General features: G+C 49.0%; 1 protein-coding gene across 1 annotated transcript in view; it reads left to right on the forward strand.

The window, feature by feature from the left end:
* The window catches only part of PLXNA1 (plexin A1), a 260,073-nt gene that overhangs the window by 74,732 nt on the left and 160,686 nt on the right, over positions 1 to 24,655 (forward strand).

The raw sequence follows: 24,655 nt of genomic DNA on the forward strand, positions 1-24,655 counted from the left end.
GAAGTGCCCTCTGGGGTGGCTCTGGCATGGCATAAGGATTGGCTATGGTGCCCACTACAGTGCCCTCTGGGGTAGTACACATTGCAGTGCCCTCTGGTATTGTGCCCACTGAAGTGCCCTCTGGGGTGGCTCTGGCATGGCATAAGGATTGGCTATGGTGCCCACCCACTACAGTGCCCTTTGTTGTAGTAGTGGGGTTGGGCTATGGTGCCCACTGCAGTGCCCTCTGGGATGGTACACATTGCAGTGCCCTCTGGGGTGGCTCTGGCATGGTATAAGGATTGGCTATGGTGCCCACTGCAGTGCCCTCTGGGGTGGTACACATTGCAGTGCCCTCTGGTATTGTGCCCACTGAAGTGCCCTCTGGGGTGGCTCTGGCATGGCATAAGGATTGGCTATGGTGCCCACCCACTACAGTGCCCTTTGTTGTAGTAGTGGGGTTGGGCTATGGTGCCCACTGCAGTGCCCTCTGGGATGGTACACATTGCAGTGCCCTCTGGGGTGGCTCTGGCATGGTATAAGGATTGGCTATGGTGCCCACTGCAGTGCCCTCTGGGGTGGTACACATTGCAGTGCCCTCTGGTATTGTGCCCACTGAAGTGCCCTCTGGGGTGGCTCCGGCATGGTATAAGGATTGGCTATGGTGCCCACTGCAGCGCCCTCTGGGGTGGTGGTGGTGGTGGGCTCTGGTGCCCTCTGGGGTGTCCACTACAGTGCTCTCTGGGGTGGCTCTGGCCTGGGGAGGTGGCTGTGTTGGGGTCACACTGCCTCATGGCTGCTGGCGTCTTGCTGGTGTGTCCTCAGGTCCGTCTTCTCCCAGGAGCTGTTCCTGGTTCCGACCTTGCTGATTGTGGCCCTCCCTTCTCATTCTGTACTTCCCAGGTGTCAGCCGGCCTTCAGGGCCAGGGAGCCCTTCGGTTGGAGAAGGGAATCCCTCGCCAGTCCCTCCAGCAGTGCCCAGCCCTTCCGTTTCCCTTTGGGATTTGGGTGAGGGCATCCTGGGATGCAGACACATTCTGGGTCCTCAGCAAGTTCCTTAACCTCTCAATGCCCAAATGCCCAAACCTCCCTAAGACGTCTGTCTGCGGCAGAGCAGCTGCTGGTCTGACAGTGCTAGAGGGAGTGTTTTCACTGGGAGCACCTTATGCCAGTGAAATAGATTTGGTCAGAAAGAAAAAAATCTAATAAGTTTTTTTCTTTTTGACTAGGTTGAATTTCTCCCCTCCCTGCACCCCTCCCTAGTATATTCTGAGCTCCTCCCGAAGGGGACCTGGGGCTTCCTCACTGCTGGCTACTGGGTGGCTGTGGAGAGGAGAGAAGGCTCCCTTTTGGGCCCTGGGTGTGGTCACTGTGTTTGTACTGTAGTGGGGCCTATGCTGAGGTCGGGGTGTTGAGGATAATAATCGATCAGCAGATGGGAAAGGGGAGAGGGAAACCGTATTTCTTAACGCTTTAGGGAGGGACAGCTAGGTAGTACAGTGGATAGAGAGCCACCAGGCGCAGAGGTGGAAGGACCTGGGTTTAAATCTGGCCTCAGACACTCCGGGCTGTGTGATCCTGGGCCAGTCATTTACTTAATTCCAGCTGCCTAGCCCTGACCGTTCTTATGCCTTGGAACCAAAATGTAATATTGATTCTAAGACAGAAATTAAAGTGTGTTTTTTTCCAGAAGCTTTAGGGATGAGGAAAGACAGTGTTGGGTGATATACAGAACCTAGGGTTTAGGGGTTGAAAGCCTGTATGATCTTTTCTTTTCTCAGTTCCCTTCTCTAAATTGAGAGTTGTAGCTCTAAAATCCTGTGATCTTATGGGAGCTGACACTGGCACCAAGGAAGCACTGGATAAATGCTAGTCTGTCCGTCTGGGTCTCTCTGAATATTCATCTGCAGCCAGCATTTATAGAGAGTTTTGAGGTTTGTAACGTGCCTTACAAATATGATCTCACTCGGTCCTCACAAAAACTCTGATGGGCAGGGGCCATTATCTAATCCCCATTCTGCAAGTTTGGAAGCTGAAGCAGATAGAGGTTAAGGGACTGGCCCGAGGTTACAGAGCTGGGAACTGGCCTAGGCTAGATTGGAACTCAAGCTTTCCTGGTTTCAGGTCTCTCTGTCATATGTCTAGCCGTTTCTAGTCTGTCTGTCTGTCTGTCTGTCATCTCTCTCCTTTTCTGAGCTTTTCCTTTGTAGTTCACTGACTCATTCTCTGGCTTGCTGGGCCTCTCTAGGCCCCAGCCCCTCCTTAGGAATGGGCCTTTGGGTTAGGGAGATTGAACGCCAGCCTTCCCTGGGAGGGGCTCTTTCTTCCTCTTGGAAATCCTTTTCCCACAGCCCTTCCAATAAGGCTTGTTCCAGCACAGTCCCAATGGCTCTGGGGCCTTGCTAGTGAGTAAGAGTCATAAGACTCCCCCCTCCCCCATCCTCTTCTTCTTCCCTTTGGGGAATCTGGGGAAAATGGAGAGGCGGGTGGTTCCTTTTAGCCAAGCCTCCCATTCGGGGCCCCCTGGGATCATTCCTGTCACACGTCAGCCGGGGGCTCTAGGAGATAGCCTAACTGGCCCCTTGTTCTCTTATTAATCACCAGCAATTAACTTTGGGGACTTAACCTTTGCTGTCCCTCTTCTGGATCCTCCCAGGCGTTAGAACCGGAGGAGAATTTGGCCATCGGCTGGACCATAGCATTTTGTGGATGAAGTAACCGAAGCCCAGGACTGCTACAAGGAAAAAAGAAGCAGATCCAGGATTGGAACCCAGGGTCTCCGGTGTCCTGGGGCTCCCATTCATCTTAGGTTCTGAGATTTATATGGATGCTCTTGATGTTGGGCAGATATATTCTCTTTTAACCTTACTTTTTGTCTTGATAGCAACTCCAAGACGGAAGGGCAAGGGCTAGGCAAATGGGAGCTAAGTGTCTGAGGTCCCGTTTGAACCCGGGTCTTCCCAGCTCCGGGCCTGGCGCTCTCTCTCCTGTACCGCCCCGCTGCCCCTGGGCTAGTACATTATTGACAAGCAGTGAAGCCCGTCTCCACTATAGTCCTTTAAGGCACAGTGGGGTGCCGTGGAAGGGACACCAGCCCAGGAACTGGCAAACCCCAGCTCTGTGACTCTGGTGATGTGGTGCCAATCAGCCAGTTTCTCCAAACTCAGCTGCCTGTTGTATAAAATGAGGAGGTTGCACTATGGAACCTTTCAGTTCTAGGCTTTTGTGAACTCGATGGATCACAGCTGATTTCACAGTAAGTTGTGTAAGGGAGGTGATTCAAGTAGTTTGTTGTCTCCATTTCACAGACGAGTAAACTAAGGCCACGGAGAAGGGGCGCTGTGTTCACGGTCAGATAGACAGCTAGTGAATGCCAGAGCAGAGCTTCAGACCCAGTTCTCCTGAGGACCGCGTTCAGGGCTCCTTTAAGCAGGCAGATCACATCTCCTTATCTCCCCCAGACGGAGGCCAGCCCCACTCCGACGGACTGGTTCTGACTGACTGACCCTCCGCTCCCTGCCTCCCCATACTCATGCCCGGCTTAGGAAGGCTGCCTGGTTGGCCTAGTCAGAATTCCATCTCTTGGGAGCCTGCGGCCGCCTCCACCTCCCTGGTCTTGGGGACCACAGACTCCCAGGTGGGCTCATTTTCACTCTACCAGATTTCCTCTAAGCCCTCGAAAAGCACGGTCTGGGGTCTGCTGGGGGGGGCGGGGGTGGACTTTCAGGAAGTTTCTGAGGCTAAAACTGTTTTCATACGGAGCTATTTCAATGTCCAATAACAACGGCTACCAGAGAGGTAGCCAGCCTAAACAAAAGCTCCTCGCGGTGGGCTGGTCCTCAGTACTTTTTAGGGGGGCCGAGGAGTCCAGAGGCACCCCGAGTCACCAGATCTGGGGGGGGTCTCCCACGTTCTCACTCAGGCGCTTCACTCTCCCATCACTTTCCTGGTGCAGTTTGTGAACGCACAGCTGACTAGAAACAGTAAAGGAGGCGGTCGGGGGGCACACTCACTCCCAGCAGGGAAAAGCCTGGCAAGAATGGAAGGCAGAGAAACCAAACTGGTGAGCAGAAGTCGCAGTGTGGGGCCACCCAGGGCCTTAGAATCCCGACCAGGCCTGAGAGCAGCGAGGGCCAGGGGAAAGGGCCCCATCCGAACTCTGGCCCTGCCGTTTGCTTGCTGACCGGGTGCACTTGGGAAAGGACCCGAGTCCTCATTTTCATCTGTGAAGGGAGGGGGTGGCGGACTGCCAGGGTCCCTTCATCTCACGAGTGGCTAAAAATGATCCTGAGTCATTAAAGAGGGTCAGATCTTGTTGGGTAATTTCTGCTTTGGAGAAGAGGGGCGTGAGTCTGAGTCATTCTGGAAAATTCTATACAATGAGGGGGCAGGGAGGTGACTCAGTGGAGAGAGAGCCAGGCCTAGAGACGGGAGGTCCTGGCTTCAAATGTGACCTCACACACCCTAGCTGTGTGACCCTGGACCAGTCACTTAACCCCCATTGGCTAGCCCTTACCCCTCTTCTGCCTTGGAACCAATATACAGTATTGATTCTGTGATGGAAGATGAGGGTTAAAACAATTCTATGCAAAGAAGTTTAATGAAAGAAAGCTGTCAGGTCTAAAGGGGAGCCTTTAGCTCCCTCAAAAACGGACTGTTTCTGGAACTCACCCCTGGAGAGCCCAGAGATGGCCTGGTTGGGATTTGGACGGTTTCAGAACACTTCCTGTACATCATAACAAGAGCTGATCTGTACGTTGGCTTTGGGGGTTTTACATATGAGCACATGGAAACTCTTAGAGCTTGAAGCAGCTTGCCCCAGGTTTCACAGCTAGTCAGCATCGGTGGGAGGGTGCAGACCCAGATATTCCTGACTTTCCAGGAAAGCATCCTCCTCCAGCCTCTCAAACACCCTCTCCTCGTATCTTTACAACAGGCCTGCCAGCTGGCAGTACAGGGGTGAGCCCCGTGTTGTGGATGAGGAAATGAAGACCAGAGAGGACCCAGGAAACATCACAGAGAGACTTAGAAGTGGGGTCTGGACTCGAACTCACGCCTGACTCTGGGCTCCCTTTTCCCTGTCCCCTGTCTGTAAATGAATTCTCCTCATCACAGAGAGACTTAGAAGTGGGGTCTGGACTCGAACTCACGTCTGACTCTGGGCTCCCTTTTCCCTGTCCCCTGTCTGTAAATGAATTCTCCTCTTGGGGCTCGAGCCCTTAGTTAAAGACTCCAGATCCCAGGACTTGGTGTGTCCTATTTCCCTGGGCTGTTGAAGGCTCTCTTGGGATAGGTTTTATAATGGCATTTTCTGCAGATATTTTAAATTGACTTGGCAGCACACCCAGAGTGTCTCACTGTCAAGCCTGGGGAGGGGGATGGTTCCTAGATGGAATAAAATGCCTTTTCCAGCCGTAGGCTGGGGTGGGGGTGGGGGCAGAGTCACAGGTTTGGCTGAAAGGTGTTCTGGGTTCTTGCTGTCACCAGCTTCCGTCCTCGTAATCTCCGTGACCCAGTTCCTTTGAGGGCACAATGTCAGGACTGCTTATTGAATCAGATTCCTAGAAACAGCCTCGTGGCATAGACCATTAGAACATGGAACCGCATTTCAGAGAGAGGAAGGACCTTAAAATAGAGAATGGCAGAAAGGCACTTCTGGGGAAAGAGCCCAGGCTTTGCAGCTGGAGGACCTGGGTGTTCAAGGGCTATTTTTGGTGCTCGCTATCCATGGACCCTTAGCTGCGTCAGTTCTTTCTGGGCCTCAGTTCCCTCATCTGTAAAATAGGGGCATTGGACTAGATCTCCAAGGTCTCTTCTGGCTCTAATCTGTGACCCCATGAACATAGACACATCAGAGAGGGAAGAAATCTTAAAATAAATCAGCCAGTCCATCAGGGAGCATTTATAGGATGTTGGAGCTGGAAGGGACCCTTAGGGGGTCATCTGTTCCAACTCTAGTATTTTAAAGATGAAGAAACTGAGGACCAGGGAGACAAAGGGTCTTGCTCCAGTGGAGTGAGTTATTGGCAGAGGCAAGACCAGCTCCTCCATCTCCCGACTCCTAGCCTAAGTCCTCCTGCCAGGAGCCTGCTCTCTCGCAGTAACTCGGTCTGAGCCAAGATTTTCTCTCCACTCCCTGCTCCCATTTGCCCAAGGACTGCAGAGTGAAGTATTTGGGTCACTCTCCCTGCACCTCCCTCCTCCTCCTTCCAATAAGCAATGATTTAAGTTTCCTTGCCCAGGGGTGTTGAAAAGAACTTGTTTGAACGTGGCCTGTTGGCATCACTCGATTTTTCATGTTTCTCCATGAAATGGAGAAAATGTTTTAAAATCAATCTGAGGGTCTAGATGCACTTTGCGGATATTGCCTCTGTTTGGTTCCTGGGCTTTCCACAATTTCTGGGCTAGAGTAAATAAAGTATTGGAGAATTGATCAGCCCAGTGAATGAGTGACAAAACCCACAAACCCTGGACCTTGTGCCCCTCAGGGAGCCAGGGGACTTGCCTCCAAGACTTAGTCACCTGATAGCTCACCATCAGTTCCTGTTAATTGAGCACCCCATCCTGGACCCCTACGTGGGGTCTCTTCTTTCAGCGCAACAGCTAGGCACCTGGGATTTGTTTTTCTATCGGGTCAGATTGGCTTGGTGGTTTTATTTTTTAATTTTTTTTACCCATACTTGTTAAATTCCTCAGTTCTGCCTTTTGGAACCACCCTGCTATCTTGAAACAAAATGGTGGCTGGAAACATTTTTTCACCTGAATGTAGCCTCGTGTAATTTATACTTCAGCACCAGAGTGAATCTGTGATCCTAGCGGGCTCACTGGACCCCTCCAGACCTTTCTGCGCTGTGCGGTTCTTGTCTGTGCTCTCCCATACGTCTTCCATAGACGATCTGCCGGCGCCCTGGGACCTTCCTCAGGGGGCTTGACGTGACTTTAACCACTGGGTGATGGAGCTATTCACGCTCCTTGCTCTCCGTGTTCTCCCGGCGATGCTGTTTATTCTCCTAAAAGTCGTCCTTGGTTCTATGCTGCTCCCATAAATCCCTCCATTACCCTTCTTAGGTCTGATTGTTGTTGTTGTTGCGGTGATGGTGTTGTGTGATTTGCTGCCACACAGAGAGCATCATTGGAAGGAGGCTGTTGTTAAAGGAGAGCTAGGTTTTTGTTTCAGGGAGCCCCTTGGGATTGTTGGAAATGGTTTGCCCTTTCCCTCATGTAAGCCATCGTGATCTCTTCATCCTCCTCAGTTAAGGGTCCAACTCCTTTTCCATCTGCTGGACTGCTGGGCTAATCGCTCAATGGGCAATCTATCCAAGTCTGCAGAATAGGCATTCTTTATCGACCCCCTCAATGTGGATGAACAGCTAGCCTTTCCATCGTTCTTAAAGGATTCTATCTCATTTCATCTTCCCCTATCCTGGGAGATGGGTACTATTTTTACCATTATTTTACTGATAAGGAAACTGAGGCAGATCATGGTCAGGTGACTCGCCCAGGGTCACACAGCTGATAAGTGTCTGGGACCAGATTTGAACTTCTGGACTCCAAGTGCAATCCTTTTTCCATCTTGCCTTCCAGCTGTTCTTAGCTTCCTCTAGCTACCTGCCTTCTCAAGGCTCTTAGGGGTTGTGGATCTCCTCGGAGGCGGTGGAGCTTCATGCAGTCAGCATAATGTTATCTCCAAGTAGCATCAGCAAGGTCCTCTCTCCCCATTTTCTGGGAAGCTGTCCTCCTTTTAGACTCTGTCCTGGGCCTTGTCTTCTAAGGCAGTGACAAGGACTCCTTGTGGGTTGTCTCCTTTGAAATCGATAATCAGATCATTAACTGTGTTAGAATGTAACTTTCTTGAGAACAAGGATTGCTGCTTTTTTCCAGTGTACATGCTTGTTGATTGAATGATTATTGTTTGGCTTATAGATCTTAGGCATACCAGTAGGGAACTTTGCTAAGATTTGCAGCTGGAGGTAGGAAATTTGTTTGACTGCCAATCAGACACCATATGGCGGGCTGTGGTCAGGAGGGACGTTGGATAATTCTAATTCAAGTATTGATTTCAACCTAAAATTCTTGGAAAGAACTTAATGGATTAGCCTTGGCCCATGGTAGGGAGGGAACTGTGGCTTTGCTTGGGCAGAATCTGGGGACCTGTTCTAGCGGGAGAGATGTCTAGTCCAGCTGTTGAGTCCCTTGGGTTTAAGTCGTGAGCCGTGGGAGTCTGGAAGATGACCAGACTGGCAGTTGCTTCATGAGATGCACAGGGGTCCAGATGTGAAGAAAAAATGGAAAGGTGGATTGAATCCGATGTCTGAAGCCCAGAGAGATGATTAGAGTACCTGGCTCGGGAAGAAAGAAGGCTGGAATGGGTCCTGGATTAGAATTTGGCTCTTCCCTGACTCCAGGACTAATTTACGCTTTCCCATTACACCAGTGTCTATCTCGGCTGTGCTAGTAGTGGACAGGAGAGTCCCCAAGTGTTCAGTGTATTGTTTATGACTGTCACTCCTTATGACATTTCCCTCCTCTTCCAACTAGGAGGAAATAAAATGTTGAATTGGTGTCAAATTTTACATCAGGTCCTTTGGGTTTGATTCTCAGCTATAACCTTCATCTGTATGGCCATGGCAAATCAATACACTTAAACCTCAGTTTCCCCGTCTGTAATGTGGGTACAGCCCACCTCCCAGGGTCACCCTGAGGGAAGGGCTTAATAAACTAAAAACGCCTCCTAAATGTGAGCTGGCGTGCCAGTGGTGGCGGTGGTAGCTGGATCGGAGCTCTCCAGGTCACCGAGGCCAGTGTCAGGCCTTCCTCTCTGCTACGAAGAGCCTTCCGGCTCCTTCCCCTCCTAGCCTGGTTGGTTCGGCACACAGTTTTCCCCTTACCCTCCTTTCTGAAGCTCCTTCAGGAGCAATAACCCAGGAGCGCCAGCGGTGCGTGGGTGGCTTTATGTGTTTTTTAAAAGCATGCTGCCTAATTATAAATAATAGCCCGGATGCGAGAGGTGATTATGATGTATAGCAATTCCATGTTCCATAGGAATTAGCGGCTTTAACCTTGCTGAAGCCGTTACATCTCATTTGAAATTCTGATGGTATTTATTTGAGGTAGGGGACTGGGAATTTAACTCCTAACACTTGGTCTTTTAGTAGATTATTATTTGAAAAGGATACCTTTGCAAAATTGTTTTTTAATAATCCCCCCCTGCGGCAATGCAGGCTCGTTAATATCGGAGGGGGCTGCGCCGTGTTGTTTGAAGATGTTCTTGTAGGGGCAGCAGTGGCAGGCTGGCACCGTCCTGGAGATCAGTTCAGTTGCATTGAAGGGAATACAAACATGGAGATTTTGCTTTTAAAAATATATGTAAGTTTTGAGCTAGAAGGATGGCTGACCTCCCTGAGGCTATCTAGACCAACCCTCTCATTTTATAGTGGAGGAAACTGAAGCAGACAGAGGTTAAGTGACTTGCCCAGGACCACATTACCAGTATCTGAGCCAGGATTTGAACTCAGGTCTTTGTGACTCCCAGTTGAGTGCTCCATCTGCCCCTCCTGCTGCCTCTGCTTCATTTCTGGATTCAAGTGACCAACAGCTAAGCAGAAGGATAGAGTTGCTTTCCTCTGGGGGAGAGCACAGTGGATGGTCAGGCCTGACTGAATAGTAATTAATAATAATGATTCATTCGAATAGTGGTGTTTATGTAAGGCTTTACAAAGTGCTTGACTCCCATCATCTCACCTGATTCTGATAACATCCCTCCTGGGTTCATGGTGTAGCCATGCTTGTCTGAAAACTCTAGAGCACTGAGTTTTATTTTAATTCCTAGTGAAATCTAGAAATTTAAAGAGAGGGTTAGCGAGCAGCTAGAAAGGGAAGCAGTGACTACGGAGAGGCAGCCAGTATGTCTTCATCAGACTGTCTTTGTTGGAAGGGAAGGAAGAAATATATATTTATATGGTGTCTGCTATGTGTCAGAGCATGTTGCAGATAGTATCTCATTTGATTCTCACAATAACCCTGAGTAGATGCTGTTCTTATCCCCATTTTATAGACAAGGAAACTGAGGCAAACAGGTTAAGTGACTTGCCCAGGGTCACATATTGAGAACATATCTGAGGCTGGATTTAAACTCAAGTCTTCCAGACTCCAGGACCAGCGCTCTTTCTGTTGCATGATCATTAAGATTATCCTGGGGGAGGCAGCTAGATGTTAGCTTTGTTGGGCAAAGTCTCTCAGGTTATGCTTATGGAAAATGGAGGGATGTAGCCTAGACAGTAACATTATGGGAATTTGGATTTTTTTTTAGACCTTCCATCTTAGAATCAATACTGTGTACTGGTTTCAAGGTGGAAAGGGCTAGGGAGTAAGGGTTAAGTGACTTACTGAGGGTCATACAGTGAGGAATTGTCCAAGTTCAGATCTGAACCCAGGACCTCTTATCTTCAGGCTTGGCTGTCTATCCACTGAGCCACCTACTTACCCCCTGGAATTTGTTAAATGGTGGTACTCTGATACTATAATTTAACATCTGGAGTATTGAAATTAGAAGTCAAAAGAAAAATATGTACAATAACTACAATGGTGCAAATAAACATTGAGAGCAAAAAGAGTGCTTATTTGCTTCTTCCCTTATTCTTTTGGAATGCCTCAGGCTGTCTGCTTAGCTCTGATGTGTTCTAACATTTTTGTCAGTGACCTGTGTAAAGGCTTAAAAGGGGACTACTTATTGACCTGCAGATGGGAAGAGTTTGGAGGAATAGCCCACAAAACATTGGGCAGTAGCACTAGAATCTTAAACAGTTTCAGGCTAGAATAGTAGGCTAAATCTATAGGAGATGGAATTGAATAGAAAAATAAATATCAACTCTTATATCTGGGTTCAAAATTTAATTTCATAAGGATATAATAGACATAGTTCTGAAGTTAGTCATTTGGAAAAGGTCTGGGAGTTTTAGTGGACTGGAATCTTGATCTGCATTAACAGTGTCATCTGAATGAAACCCAATGTAATCTTATTTATAGATTGTCCATGTAGAGCTGTAAGGGATCTTGGAGGAGACCTACAGTTTCTTTTTTACCAATGGAGAGACTGAGGCACCAAGTGGTTAATTGACTTCCCCAGAATCATGTAGCTTTTAACTGTGTGAGGAGAATTGAAATCCAGGTCTTCTTGACTCTTCAATGGGATGGTGTCTAGGACCAATGATGGTGGCAGCCCTAGGGCCATCTTTGTTGTCTGCAGTCTCTTCTGTAGTTCCAGGAACCATATTGTAGGAAAGAGCCATATTGGAGAGTACCCAGTGAGGGGCTTTGATAAGAATCCACATGAAATTTGGTTGAAGAAATGGTGGATGGCTGCCTGGAGAAGAGGGAGCATGGAAGGGTGTGCTAACATGTAATAACCACCTTCAGATATTAAAGGGCTGTTACATGGGGAGAGATTTCGCCCCATTTGGATCCAGAGACTGAGCTAGTTGTGATGAGTAAAGTTGCAAAGGGTTAAATTTAGCTTCAATATAAGAAAGGCCATTGGAATCAGTAGCAACTTTCAGTGGATTATCTCAGAGGTCAGTAGTAGGCTCCTCCTCCTCCTCTTCTTCTCCTTACCCCTTTTTTGTTTCATTTAATTTTATTTATATTTAACCTAGAAGAGAAAGACAACTTGCAAAGAGTCTAAAATCATCAAGTTAGAGACTGTTAGAGTAGTATAGAGCCAAGGGAAGGGCAGAAGCACACTGAATTTGGGGTACCTCAGTGGTGAGCACAGCTTGGGGGCACAGAGGATAAAGTGCTGGGCCTGAGTCAAGAAAACTCTTCATGTGCTCAAGTCCAGCCTCAGACACATATATCTGTGTGACTTCGGACAAGTCACTTAACAGTTTGTCTTAGTTCCTCATCTGGCAAATGAGCTGGAGAAGGAAATGCAAACCCCTCCAGTATCTCTGCTGAGAAAGCCCCAAATGGGGTCTCAAAGAGTCAGATAACAGTGGTGAGGTGGTAGATCTGGTAGATGGGTAGGAACAGTCTGGGAAAGATGGGGAGGGCAAAGGCAGAGCCTACAAGACCTACCTGGCTCTGCTTCCTGACTTCTGGGGAGAACTTTAAGTTGTCTCTTTGCCAAGGATGTGCTTTGGGGGTTATTATTGTTCAGGGGACATTTCCTAGACCAGATGATATCTCCTGGCCCTTCCACCTCAGATAGTCCAACATTTCCATTTTATCATGGAGGTAGCTGAGGACAGGAGGGCTAGATTACTGTATCCACAGTCATCCAGCAGGTCAGTCCAGAGTCAGAATCCTAACCCAGATTCTTTGACTCCAGGAAAGTTCTTTCCTCCTATATTACACCTGCTTCCCTTACATGGAGGCAGAAGGTCTACAGAAACTCTTCTCAATCGGCACAATTTGGAAACCACAAAATCATTTTATAAACAATATCTTTATTGATATCTTTTGTTTTTACATTACTTTAATTTCCATATTTTGTCAAGAAAACTTAATTTGGGGTTCCAAATAATTGGATACAACTGAAAAATGACTCAATAGCATTTCCAAATATATCCCAACCCTCTCCCTTACTCAGTGAGCATTCCTGGTCACAAAGAATAGGAGAAAAAAAAAGTAGCAAAACCAGCTGACATGTTCAGCATCTTGTCTGATGGTACCTGCAGTGCTCTGTACCACTAGCCCCCCATCTTGACCCAGAAGAGATGGTGCTGCTTCTCAGCTCTCCGCCAGGGCCAAGCGTGGCCAATATATCTTCCAATCACTGAAGAAGTAAATGCTCATTGAGTGATTATCATCAGTCTCAGTGTTTTATTATTTCTGCATACATTTCTTGCGACCCTTGTATATAATGTTTTCACATCCTATTTATAAATTCTTTTTGGGTCAGTTCATAGCAGTCTTCCTAGGCTTCTCTGAATTCTTTATTCTTATTTTTAAAAGTGCAGCAAATGCAGTTTGTTGAGCTGCTTCTCCTTAGATGGATGTATTCCTTGTTTTGGGAGATCTTTATTAGCAGGAACTCTTTAAGAACCAGGAACCTCAATAACCACTATTTGTGTTTCTATATTGCAATTTTCTGAGAGCCAGAAGATTGTTTGATATTGGAAACTTCTTATTTTTTCAGTGACTGAATATTTCACAGACTTACACCATATCACTTATGAAAGGACCTTAAAAGAGACAAGAATAGTGTGGTGAACAGAGCTGTGATCCGAGATTCTGGAGTTCCGTCTATTGTGTGATTGTGGCAATTGGTTCCCCTTTCTGGGCCTCATTTTCCCTCTCTGTAAAATGAGGGTAGATCAGATAGGTTAGAGATTCTTAATGTATGACATTAACATGTGAAACTGAAGTAACTTTTTCAATATGATTTCCTTTGTAATACTATATATTTTATTTTATACATTTAAAACCATTAGGCTAAGCAGGGGTGCCCTGCCCAAGGGAACCATGATTTTTAAAAGGTTAAGTAAGACCCTTTGGACTAAATGATCAGTAGGGTAGGTCTGCTCCGATGAGTCCCAAGCTCTTCTCCCAGCAACGAGATTCTTTGTTCTGTTGTTCAGTGTTTTAAAGCCCCTTCACGGTCTACCTTTCCATGTCCTGTGATCAATCCCTAATTTAGGCCCCTCATTTCTTTTTCTGAGCTCCACAGCACTCAAGGAGCCCAAACTGCCCCACCTGGATACATCTTCCTTTCTGGGCAGCGAGAGGAGATGTCCACAATGAGGCCCCGCAGGCCCCATCAGATCCTCAGCTGGCAAAGACAAAAATTCAATACTCTGTTCTCTGTGCACAGTTGGGCCCAGGAGTGCAGGAAAATAGCCTCATGCATTTAGAAATGTTTTCTGCAAGGCTTCTGGCTTTAAGCCTCAGGGCCCTGGAAACTCAGTTCCCCAGATCTCCGGTCCCCTTGGACTCAGCTTCCCAAAGGCTGCTCAGTGCACTGGAGGAAGCAGAGCTGTTGAATTACCAGGATGCTCAGTTTTCCCCCATTGAAAATGAGGATGATAATTCTGATGAGGATGAGCAGGGAGTGAGTGTGGGAGGTGGTCCGAGGATCAGATGAAGCCTTCTGTGTACAGTGAGGTGGCCTGGTCCAGGTGAGAGTTTGGGATGAGGAACCAGAGTCTTCATGTCTCTTGGGCCATCAAGGTTCCTCTTGGAGCCTCGGTTTCTTTCTCTGCTGTTCCTCTCTTTCCCGAGGTGGGGATGGGGATGGAGGGGGAGGGGGACCAAGGGCATGGAATGTTGTACCCACTTTCTGACACTGTTGCTGTTGTGGCGGGTTTTGCTGACCTGCTTTTTCTTTGAGCATCTTTGTTACAAAGGATGCTCTCCGGCTGAGGAGGGGTACACAGAGTATTACAATAATCTTCTGGTGAATCAGAGACTTTTGGGACATCCTATATTTGGAAATGAGGGTGGTGTAAAAAGAAAAGGAACTCATATAATAATTTTAAGGAGCCGGATAAATAATTCTGTTTGCTTCTATGGTGAGGTATTATTATTCTAGTTGAGAGATGGGAGAAAGCCTTCCAAATGACCTCAGAGCTGATCTCCAGGGTAGGAGTTTCTGTGGGATTCTGGGCAAGTCCTTTCTTCTCCTCAGGCTCCAGTAGGCAACTCTCTAAGACTCTTTTAAGTTGCAGAGTGGATGCAGACCTGCATGGATAGGGGGGCTTTTCTCCACCTGGAGTTCTCTATGGCAACAAAATCACCAAGTTTAGTCCTCATCTGCTGTTCCTAATGTAGCTTGGTGGCCAACTCTTACCTGCTGGCAGCCTGGAAAAACTAGATTAAAATGGACCTGGGAAATGTTTAGCAAAACAAACTAAAGGACAATACAGCACTGAGGATGGTAGTGAGTGGTTTTCTAAATCAAGATGAAATAGCCTACAGGGGTCAGTTTCTTTTTGAATTTAACTTGACAGGTGGAAGGCACTGGACCTGGATTCAAATCCTGAGATTTGACATTTATTAGCTTTGTGACTCTGGGCAAGACACTTTGTTTTCCTCAATTTTAATTTCCTTATCATCAGGATCTTTCCACCTCTAAATCTTTGATCCTTGTCTTCTATCCCTGACACTGAGCCAGTGATCTAAGTAGTTGAAAACCATCTTTTTTAGGTTGGTCTCTTGGACCTGTTGTGTGAGTGTGGCCAAATTGACCAGTGGCCTTGTTGCTGAGGCTTTCATCTAATGTCAGCCCACCTCTCTTAGGCAAGTCCTTGCCTACTTTGGCTGGCAGTGTTTCAGGACAGATTTATTTAGTACCCACTAAGGGCAAAGCACCTGGAAAACCTCACCTTACCGTGCCCTCAGGGAGCCTGTTTTCTGTTGGAAACAGCCAGCCTTCTACTTGGCCATGGTGGAAGGGCTTTTAGTATCAGAACTGAGATTCAAGCCAGCTTTCTTGCTTGTAACTTTCCATTTATATACATATATATGCATTTATTAGTTTTCCCTCCTTCCTATTGAATGAGCAATAAAAAAATAAATAAAACCTTCATAATAAATATGCGACTTCTAGCAAAACAAACTCCCATGTCCACAAATGTATGTCTCTTTCTACTCTTTAGGTCTGTCCCTTGTTTGGCAGGAAAGCATGTTTCATTTTCAGGCCTTTGGACTTATTCTAACCTTTTCATTTTAAAGACGAGTGCCTGGGGCCCAGAGGTTGGAAGTGACTTACAGAGTTTATAGAAAGACAGATTCAGGGATAGAAGGAGCTTTATTTTTAAAAAAAATTATTATTTTTTTAACATCCATTTAAAACCATTTTGGGTTCCAAATTCTTTTCCTCTCACTTGTCCCTCCCCTCACCCCCATTGAGAAGGCAAGCAATATGATATCAGTTACATGTGTGAAATCATGCAGAACAACATTTCTACATTAACCATGTTGGGGATAAAACCTGAGAAAAATAAAATGAAAAAATGACACTTGAGTCTGCACTCTGAGTTTACCAATTCTCTCTCTGGAGGTGGAGAGCAGTTTTTGTCTTTAGTCCTTTGGGATTGTCTTGGATTGCCAGAACAGCTAAGTCATAGCTGATCACTGTATAATATTGCTGTTACTGTGCAATGGTCTCCCACTTCTGCACACTTCACTTTGCATCTGTTAATATAAGTCTTTCTGGGTTTTTTGGACAGCATCCCCATCATCATTCCTCACAGCACGGTAGTATTCCATCATCAGAATATACCAGGGTTCATTTTCATTCAGCCATTCCCCAATGGATGGGCATCCCCTCTATTCCCAATTCTTTGCCATCATAGAGAGAGCAGCAACAAATATTTTTGTACAAGTGGACCCTTTTTCTTTTCCTTTGGACCCTGGGTACAGACCTAGAAGTGGGCTGGGTCAAAGGAGATACACAGTCTTTGGGCATCGTTCCAGCTTTTTCCTGGAAGGAACTTTAAAAGTCTCCAGCCTAGTCCCCTCATCTTGAGGGGATTGGGGAAGGGGAGGTCTGAAGGGGTTTAATGACTGGCTCAGGGTCTCAAATAATAAGTGTCAGACTCAGACTCCTGACTCCCAAGTCCAATGTTCAACACTCTAACATGGCATTGAACCAGGCTTCAACTCAAATTTTGATGCTGTGATGGTTTTTGGATAATAATCGAGATCAACCCTGGTTTAGCCTGCTCTTCCCATCCTATTTTTCTGGGGAGACAGTGATATGCTAGAGTCTAGGCTATTGGGGTTCATATTTTAATATTCTGGTAGCTACATTTCAGAAGAATGAGTTACCTTTGTGTTGCCTTATTTATATGATCTTACCATACCATTCTTTTTGCACTTAAAAATATCATTTTGAGGAGTCCCTTGTCATCAGCTGCCCAGTGATTCACAGCACAAAAGGGCACAGCTGAAGGACTCAGAGACCCTGGGGTTGAGCCCGGAATCTGCTGCTACTACCACTACCTGTGAGACTTTGGTCTAGTCATTTCCCTTCCATTTCTTCCCTGAAGGGTGAAGAGGGGCTGGTGCAGAGAAGTGTGGGAGCTCCCTCCCAGCCAGCCTCAGTTCTGTGATCCTGGCTCCCCATCTCCCCTCCATTCTCATGGAATTGCCTTTGGGGTCACAGTGTTTTATCTAAGGCTGTGCCTTTGGGTTGTCTGTGCAGAGAAACCAGCTAATTTCCAGGCTATTTCCAAGGAGTCCAAAGGCCAGATGAGGAGGGCTTGTTACTCACAGAGGTCTGACCAAGTGTGGCCTAGGAGGAACTGGTTTTACTGCATAGAGAAGAGGATGGGCAAATGAGCAGAGCCAGCACCCAAGTCCTGGGAATGGCCCTATATAAGGACTTGGGAGGCTGGAAAATAGGCCAGATATTTTGCCCAAACCCCTTGCAGTCTGTGTGAGAAATAGTCTGGCTTGGCAAAGTCTTCCTTCCAGCCCTTGTCTCTCTACCCCACCCCAACCGCCCCAAATTAATGGACTCTTAGACCTAAAACATTTCAGAGGCAAAGTGACCCAGGAGACCATTTAGTCCAACCCTCTCATTTTGCAGATGAAGAGCGCCACCCCAGAAGGGAAACTACTTGTCCAAGGTCACCCTGCAAGTTAGTGCCAGAGCTTGGACCAGGGCCCAGATTTTCCAAATCTTGGCTCAGTGTTCTTAAGATTTAGGTTTAGACATGGAAGAGACCTCAGCCCCACCAGAGCGAGTCTGAAAATAATAAACTCCATATTATAATTCGCTTTTTAAAATCTCTGATGTGGGTCATGGGCAATTTGGCGTCTAAATGCTTTTTTATAAGGATTGTGATTTCGAAATCCTGAGCTTACTAATGGCATTACATTTTTTTCTACAAACCTCTCCCAAGGAGAAAGTTGTGTGTGTGTGTGTGTGTGTGTGTGTGTGTGTGTGTGTGTGTGTGTGTGTGTGCGTGCACACGCGCGTGCATGTATGTGTTTTTTCTCCATTCTCATTAGCTCCTGGAGCGCTGCCTTAGCTTCATCACAAGTAAATTGAAAGGAAAGACCTGATCGCCCATCTGCTCTACGGAAAGGAAGGAGAAATGGATTTGGATTATTAAGTTAGTGAGCAGAAGTGATTCAGGCTCTTGTCCTGGGGTGAAGTTGGACGGTGTTCCGAGGCTTCCCCCACCCCTCTTTACGGCAGGCTCTGGGCCCACCTTGCCCGAGTTCTCCTGCGCGGGCCACATGTTTGCATCGCCCTGCCCTGATTTGTATGTTTGAGAAGGGAAGCGGGTGCGGGGCGCCATTGGTCGCTCCCACCCCGTCCTCAGCAGATTGTCAATTCTTTTGAGGCCTGGATTTTTTCCCTCCCTTTTTAGGTGCCTCGTTCAGTGTATTGTATATAGTAGACAGTATGTTTGGTGGGTGGGATTCAGCTGGAGTTCGGGATGTCAGTCATAACAGCCAACATTTAGATAGTGCTTGCTGGGCACCAGGCCTTGTGCAGCAGTTTTAGATGGGATCCTCATAACAACCCAGGAAATAGATGCTATTATTATCTCCATTTTACAGATGAAGAAACTGAGGCCAACAGGTTAAGCCCAGGGTCACACAGAGGCTGGATTTGAACTTGGGTCTTCTTGACTTCAGACTAGACACTCCGTCCACGGTACCACCTAGAAGCGGCAAAAAGACCTCACCTTGAGCATGTCCCCTTGCCTTGTTGACCCCCAGATTCCTCATCTTTCAGACAATGAGGTTGTCGTCCATCGCCTTTAAAGTCCTCCCCAGATCTGGCATTCTGTGCTCCGAGTTCTACCTGATTCCCTCCGGAAGGCTTCAGTTCTAAGTTTTCTTCACATTCAGGTGCTGACAGCTGGTGCATTCACAGTGGCCCAACTTGAGCTAATCTTTATATTCTCCATCCCCCCAGCGTGGATACCCGGTGCTCTAAAGTCGCATTTAGCTTGGACCAAGGGTTCAGACAGTCTACATTTTAGGTTTTGCTTATCTCTAACATTCTAAAGTGCCCTCCCAGCTCTGACACTCTGGGTTCTAAGGCCCCTCCCCCTGACACGCCCTATTCTAAGGTCCCTCCCCCTCTAGCACTTCATGCTGTAAGACCCCTCCCCCTCTGACACTCCCTATCATAAGGCCCCTCCCCCTCTGGCACTCCTTGCTGTAAGACCCCTCCCCCTCTGACACTCCCTATCATAAGGCCCCTCCCCCTCCGACACTCCTTGCTGTAAGACCCCTCCCCCTCTGACACTCCCTATCATAAGACCCCTCCCCCTCTGACACTCCTTGCTGTAAGACCCCTCCCCCTCTGACACTCCCTATCATAAGGCCCCTCCCCCTCTGACACTCCTTGCTGTAAGACCCCTCCCCCTCGGACACTCCCTATCATAAGGCCCCTCCCCCTCTGACACTCCTTGCTGTAGGCCCGGCCCCCTCTGACACTCCCTATCATAAGGCCCCTCCCCTCGGACACTCCCTATCATAAGACCCCTCCCCCTCTGACACTCCTTGCTGTAAGACCCCTCCCCCTCTGACACTCCCTATCATAAGGCCCCTCCCCCTCTGACACTCCTTGCTGTAGGCCCGGCCCCCTCTGACACTCCCTGTTCTAAGGCCCTCCTACCTCTGACCCCTTTACCCCCATGTTCTAAGGTCCTCCCCAGGCTCTGCCTCTCCTCCTCTGATCTGTGGCTCTCCCAAAGGCAGCCGAGATTCGGGTCATCCCAGCAGGGAGCAGTCACCCTCCTAGCGAGGCACCCCCTCACCCCCCTCCTTCTCAGGCCTAATTATGAAGGAAAGTAAAACCAAATGAAGACGCTGTGCTGGCTCCTTAATCAGACATACGTAGCAGGGAGAGATGTAATTATACTAGTCATTTGGCTACAGTAATTAAAACTTTAATTATCACTGTTTTCCACGCGCGTTGGCCATCCCAACCCATCTTGATCTGCGGAGTGCTCCTTTCCCAGCCTTGCCAGGCCCAGCCCCAACGAAAATAGAATGGAATGGCAAATGCCGCCCCCCCCCCCTTATTTATTTTACCAAAGAAGCAGTGTGGTGGGGAGTCAGGGAAACCTGGATTCTGCCCCAGCTTCTGCGGGTGACCTTAGACAAGTCCTTTCCCTCCCTTGGGCTTCAGTTCCCTCTTGGGTCAGGCCAGGGCCGGGCCAGCCGGTCCCAGAGCTCCCTTCCCCTCTATGGCACTGCTTGGTCTCTGTGGCATTATTGCTTTTGATCCCTGGTGAATTTTGTTCCTTTTTCCCCCTTTCAAGTCCGGAGCCCCAGAGTGCTTCAGAAAATGCACAGATTCCCTCCCACTGGCCCCTGGCACAGCCTGGAAAGCACAGAGGGAAAGCTTAGCGGTTGGTTTTCAATGGCCCAAGTTGTTTCCAGCTGATAGGTGCTTCAGGAGAGGCGGCCTTCTGTCCCTGAAGGGAGGCCCGGCCTGCTGTGCCCTCATGGCCTCTGGGGCAGCCCTCCTCATCCCCCACTGCCTGATCCCTGCCCGGTGGGGGCAGCCATCGGCTCCCCTGCGCCCCACACCCTTCCCTACTGGTATTTCTGTCTGCCCCGTGGAGGCTGCGCTTCTCTCCTCTCCCCTCCCCTCCTTTACCCTTGGCTTCCTATACAGGTGTGAGGCGCTCAGGATTGGGCAACCCCTCTTGGAAATTGGCTTTTAAATTATCCAATTACTGCCAAGAGGAAGCTGCTAATTGCTTTTCCTGCATCAAATTGCTCCTCAGCCTTCTAAGAAATAAAAAAAAAGGCTCTTGAATCAGGAACGGAGAGATTCGTTGGTGGAAAGATGGGAACCAGCGAGAGTCACGCAAGTCAGAGGTTCAGTCACCGAGAAAGAATCTCGAAGCTGTGGAAAGAGCTTTGCATGAGCGGTCTAAAGACAGGGGCTGCCCCTTTCTGCCTTGGGCAGGTCGGACCCTTCACTTCTGGGGCTTACAGGCCCAGTCAGTAGAGAGCTGGGCCTGGAGTCAGGAAGATGGAGTTCCAGAGTGCCTTCAGCCACTTAGTAGTGACTCTGGACAAATCGATTCACTATTGCTTGCTTCCATTTGCTCAACTATTAAAGAAAGCAGAAGAAAAAGCCCCCGTTAGCCCCTCCAAGCTATGCTGTTGGAATAGTGACCTGTGTGTGTGGAGAATGAGGAAAGAGCGTTCTGGTCCCCCTTATCCAGGGCTGAGCTCCTGCGGTCTGGCTTTATTGGGCTGGTGGGGAGACTTCAGTTTCTGGGCCTCAGGCCTCAAAGGAAGATTGGCTTCCCTTTGCCGGTGTGATTTCTTCAAGGGCAGGCTTAGGACCAACACAGGAAAGGCCTTCCAGCCTGTGGACGGTGCTTTACAGACCCATGTTCCACTCCTAGAAGCCTGGACCGAGCATCAGTGACGTCGGGCCAACCCTGGGAGGCGTTCGTCTCCTCTGTAAAATGTTTGTGTGGGGTGGACTCCGTGCCATCTGAGGTCCTTCCAGCCCTAAATCTGGGGCCTCTTTTCTGGGAAAACCTGCCCAGCTGCGGGGGCAAAGAGGAGGCTGCATGGTCTCCCCACAGATACTTCCGGCTCCTCTGGAAAGGCAGATTTTTCTAAAATCAAAGCCAGTCGGAGAGGAATGACTGAGGGACGCATCGTCCAACCCTGAATGCAGTGGCGTGATCCCTCAGTGGTTCAGATCCTCCCTCGTCCAGGTGGTCTCCATTCTCTCCCTCCTCCTCTTTAGGAGCCTCTGTCCTCTGTACCCTCCTGCCATCCTCTCCCTGTGCGCTCTGGCGTTACCGTCCTGGGAGCTCCTGGAAGGGAGGCCTGGATTCTGCCCCCCATTCTCAGGTGACCCTGTTCCTCTCTGCACTCCTAGGGCAGCATCAAGCCTGGGGCCTCACACATGGACTCGAGACTGATGGAGAGTCGGGGGCTTGGCTCAGGGAGAGATCTACCTTCCTCCAGCCTCCTCTTGTCTTGCTGAAGCCCCTTCTGGAGCCCCTGAGCTCTCCCCTGGAAGGCAGACATTCTGCATGGAAGGTTCACACGCATGTCAGCGTGATGGGACTCGAAGATGAATGGACACCTGAGAAGCTAGTCCTGTCCGAAAGGTAGAATGGGCTGTTTGAAGAGGAGGTAGTGAGTTCCCCATCATCAGCAGGCTTCCAGCAGGGACTGGATGACACCGTTAGGGTGTTGTGGAAGGGATTTTGGGTTAGACTCCTCTGAGATCCCCTCTGGTTTTAGGTTGACTCTGGGCCAGCTTGGGCATTCTCTGCTCTAAAGACCCTTCCAGCTTGGACATTCTTGGTTCGAAGATCCTTTGAACTTGGGCATTCTCTGCTGGAAGGACCTTCCAGCTGGACATTCTTTGTTGTCAGGGCCTTTCCCTGCAATCTGCTGGAGTCTAAAGTTTCTCCCAACCCCAGTGTGCTGTGATTCTTGGATGGAATGCGTCTCTCCGCCAAGCGAGGGGGATCTGAAAGGATGGAGCCGAGAGGAAAACAAATGCCTCGTTTTTAAGCCAGGGCTGTCTCAAGCAACTGCGGGACTAGATTTAAAAACAGCACCACCACGTTCATAACCGTTTTTACGCCAGGCATTTCTCCTTACTCGTGCTCTCCGTGGAGCCCTCGCTTGCTTGCTCCAGTGCAGAGCGGTTAAAGAAAGCCCCTCTTAGACCCGGCCTTCTCTGCTCCTGTCCGGGCCCTTCGGGGTCATTTCCTCCAGCCTCCTCGTTGGCAGATGAGGGGACTCCAGCCCAGGGGGTCTCCCGCTCGCTCTTCTCCGGCCTGCGTCAGCAGGCGATGAAGGCGCACCCAGCCTTGTTTGTGTCTCGTACCTCACTGCCTGGGGTGTGAATCTGCTTCTTCGGTGCCATCCCTGGGTCTGCCCTGCGCTCAGGAGCTTCCACTCTAGTGGAGGGACGCCGCGCAGGCAGACGCAGAGCAGTCTAAGGGAACAGTGTGGGATGGGGAGGCTGTACGACCTGCCACGATCTGAGTCAGAGAGAGCTAATGATGGGGGCGAGAGCAGCTAGGAGGACCCGCATCCACGCAGGAGATGGTCTGCCGTGCGCAGAGCCCTGGGCCTGAGGTCACGAACATCCCTGTTCAGATGGGACCCCAGACCCTTGCTAGCTGTGTGACTCTGGGCAAGTCCCCTAACCTCTGTTTGCCTCGGTGTCCCCACCTGTAAAATGGGGATGACAAGAGCACCTGCCTCACAGTTGTGAGATGCTGTTTGTAAAGCACTTAGCATAGCATAGTGCCTGACACCTAGGAAACATTTCATAAATGTTATGTTATTATTATTTTTATTATTATTTATATCATTCTTTTGCAGAAAAAAATGGAGCTCCAAATTCTCTCCTTCCTTTCTGCCTCTCCTCCACCCAATTGAGAAGCCAAAGAATGTGACATCCATTAAACATGTGAAATAATGCAACACATTTCCTTATTAACTGTGTTGCACCCCCTCTCCCCCAAAGAAAAGGCAAGAAAAATAAATCGAGAAAAAAGTGCCCCAATGGAGCTCCGATTTCATGCATTCTCTCTCCAGAGGCAGACATTTTCATTCATGTGGCATTTTTGGACTTCCTTGTAGAGACTCTAACCCAGAGCTTCCAGGCCTCTCCTCTTTTTACCTTCCTCAGCCTATTTTCCCAAACAGCCAGTTTATTTGGTAAAGGGACAGACGTGCTCTGGCTGTTGGAAGCTGTCCTTCAGCTGGTGTTGCTTGAGCCCTCCTACCTATTAAGGCAAGTGGTGGGAATTTTCCTTGAGTGCGAATGATGGCCTTTCCGAGAGCATGTCTGAGAGTGGAGGGGGTGCCCTGGTACTGCGTCCTGGGTGTTCCTCACCCCATGGGGTTTAAAGAAAGGCCCCTGGTGCACCCTCATTCCACAGAGCCAGAGGCCAGGGGCCATGGGGAGAGACTCTGTTTCTGTCTCGGTCTCTCCCTCCTCCTTTTCCTCTCTCTCTGTCACTCTGTCTCTGTCTGTCCCTCTCTCTGTCTCTTTGCCTCTCTTTTTGTGTTTTTCTCTCTTTGTCTCTTGTCTGTTTTTGTTTCTGTCTCCCTCTCTGTCTCTGTCTCCTTCTCTGTCTCTGTGTCTCTATCTTGTCTCCCTGTCTGTCTGTCTTTCTGAGGCCTCCCCCCTTCCGGGCTCCCAGCATGTCCATGCCAGTCTGGGATGCCTCAGAGAAGCGCTCAGGCCCCCTCTGGAAGGCCTGCCCACCGTCTCCCCGGAAATGCAGCTGCTTCTGCTGGAGGATGTGACAGTCCTTGGATCAGGAGCTTGGTAACACTCAGCCCACTCTTCTCGAGGAAAACAGAACTCTTGAACTCACTTCCCTCGTGGTGGGTAAATAAAGGAGACAGTTGTTGTACAGCCGGCTGTTTGAAATGTCACCTTGTGGTGTGGGAGTAGTCCAGGCGAGCGCTCGCTCCCTTCTCTGCCACGCACGGGGACTTCCCCTCCTCAGGCACGCACCACGCTGGCCGGGATGCCCGGGGAAGTGAGGCCCTGCAGAGAAGCACCCCCACCCCCACCTCCCCCTGCAGAAAGGGGCCGGAAGGCTCTTTAAAATAGCTGCTTCTTTTGGACCAGGGCCGCGGGAAAAGCACCTGGGCCTGCCTTTTGGGGTCTGGGCCTGAGACCCCTCACCAGCTACTGGGATGGGAGCCCAGTTCCTTTGCAGATCCTTGGCCTTCTCCTTCCTTCCCTACC

Source organism: Monodelphis domestica, chromosome 7 (genome assembly GCF_027887165.1).
Source record: "Monodelphis domestica isolate mMonDom1 chromosome 7, mMonDom1.pri, whole genome shotgun sequence".
Classification (NCBI taxonomy): Eukaryota; Metazoa; Chordata; class Mammalia; order Didelphimorphia; family Didelphidae; genus Monodelphis; species Monodelphis domestica.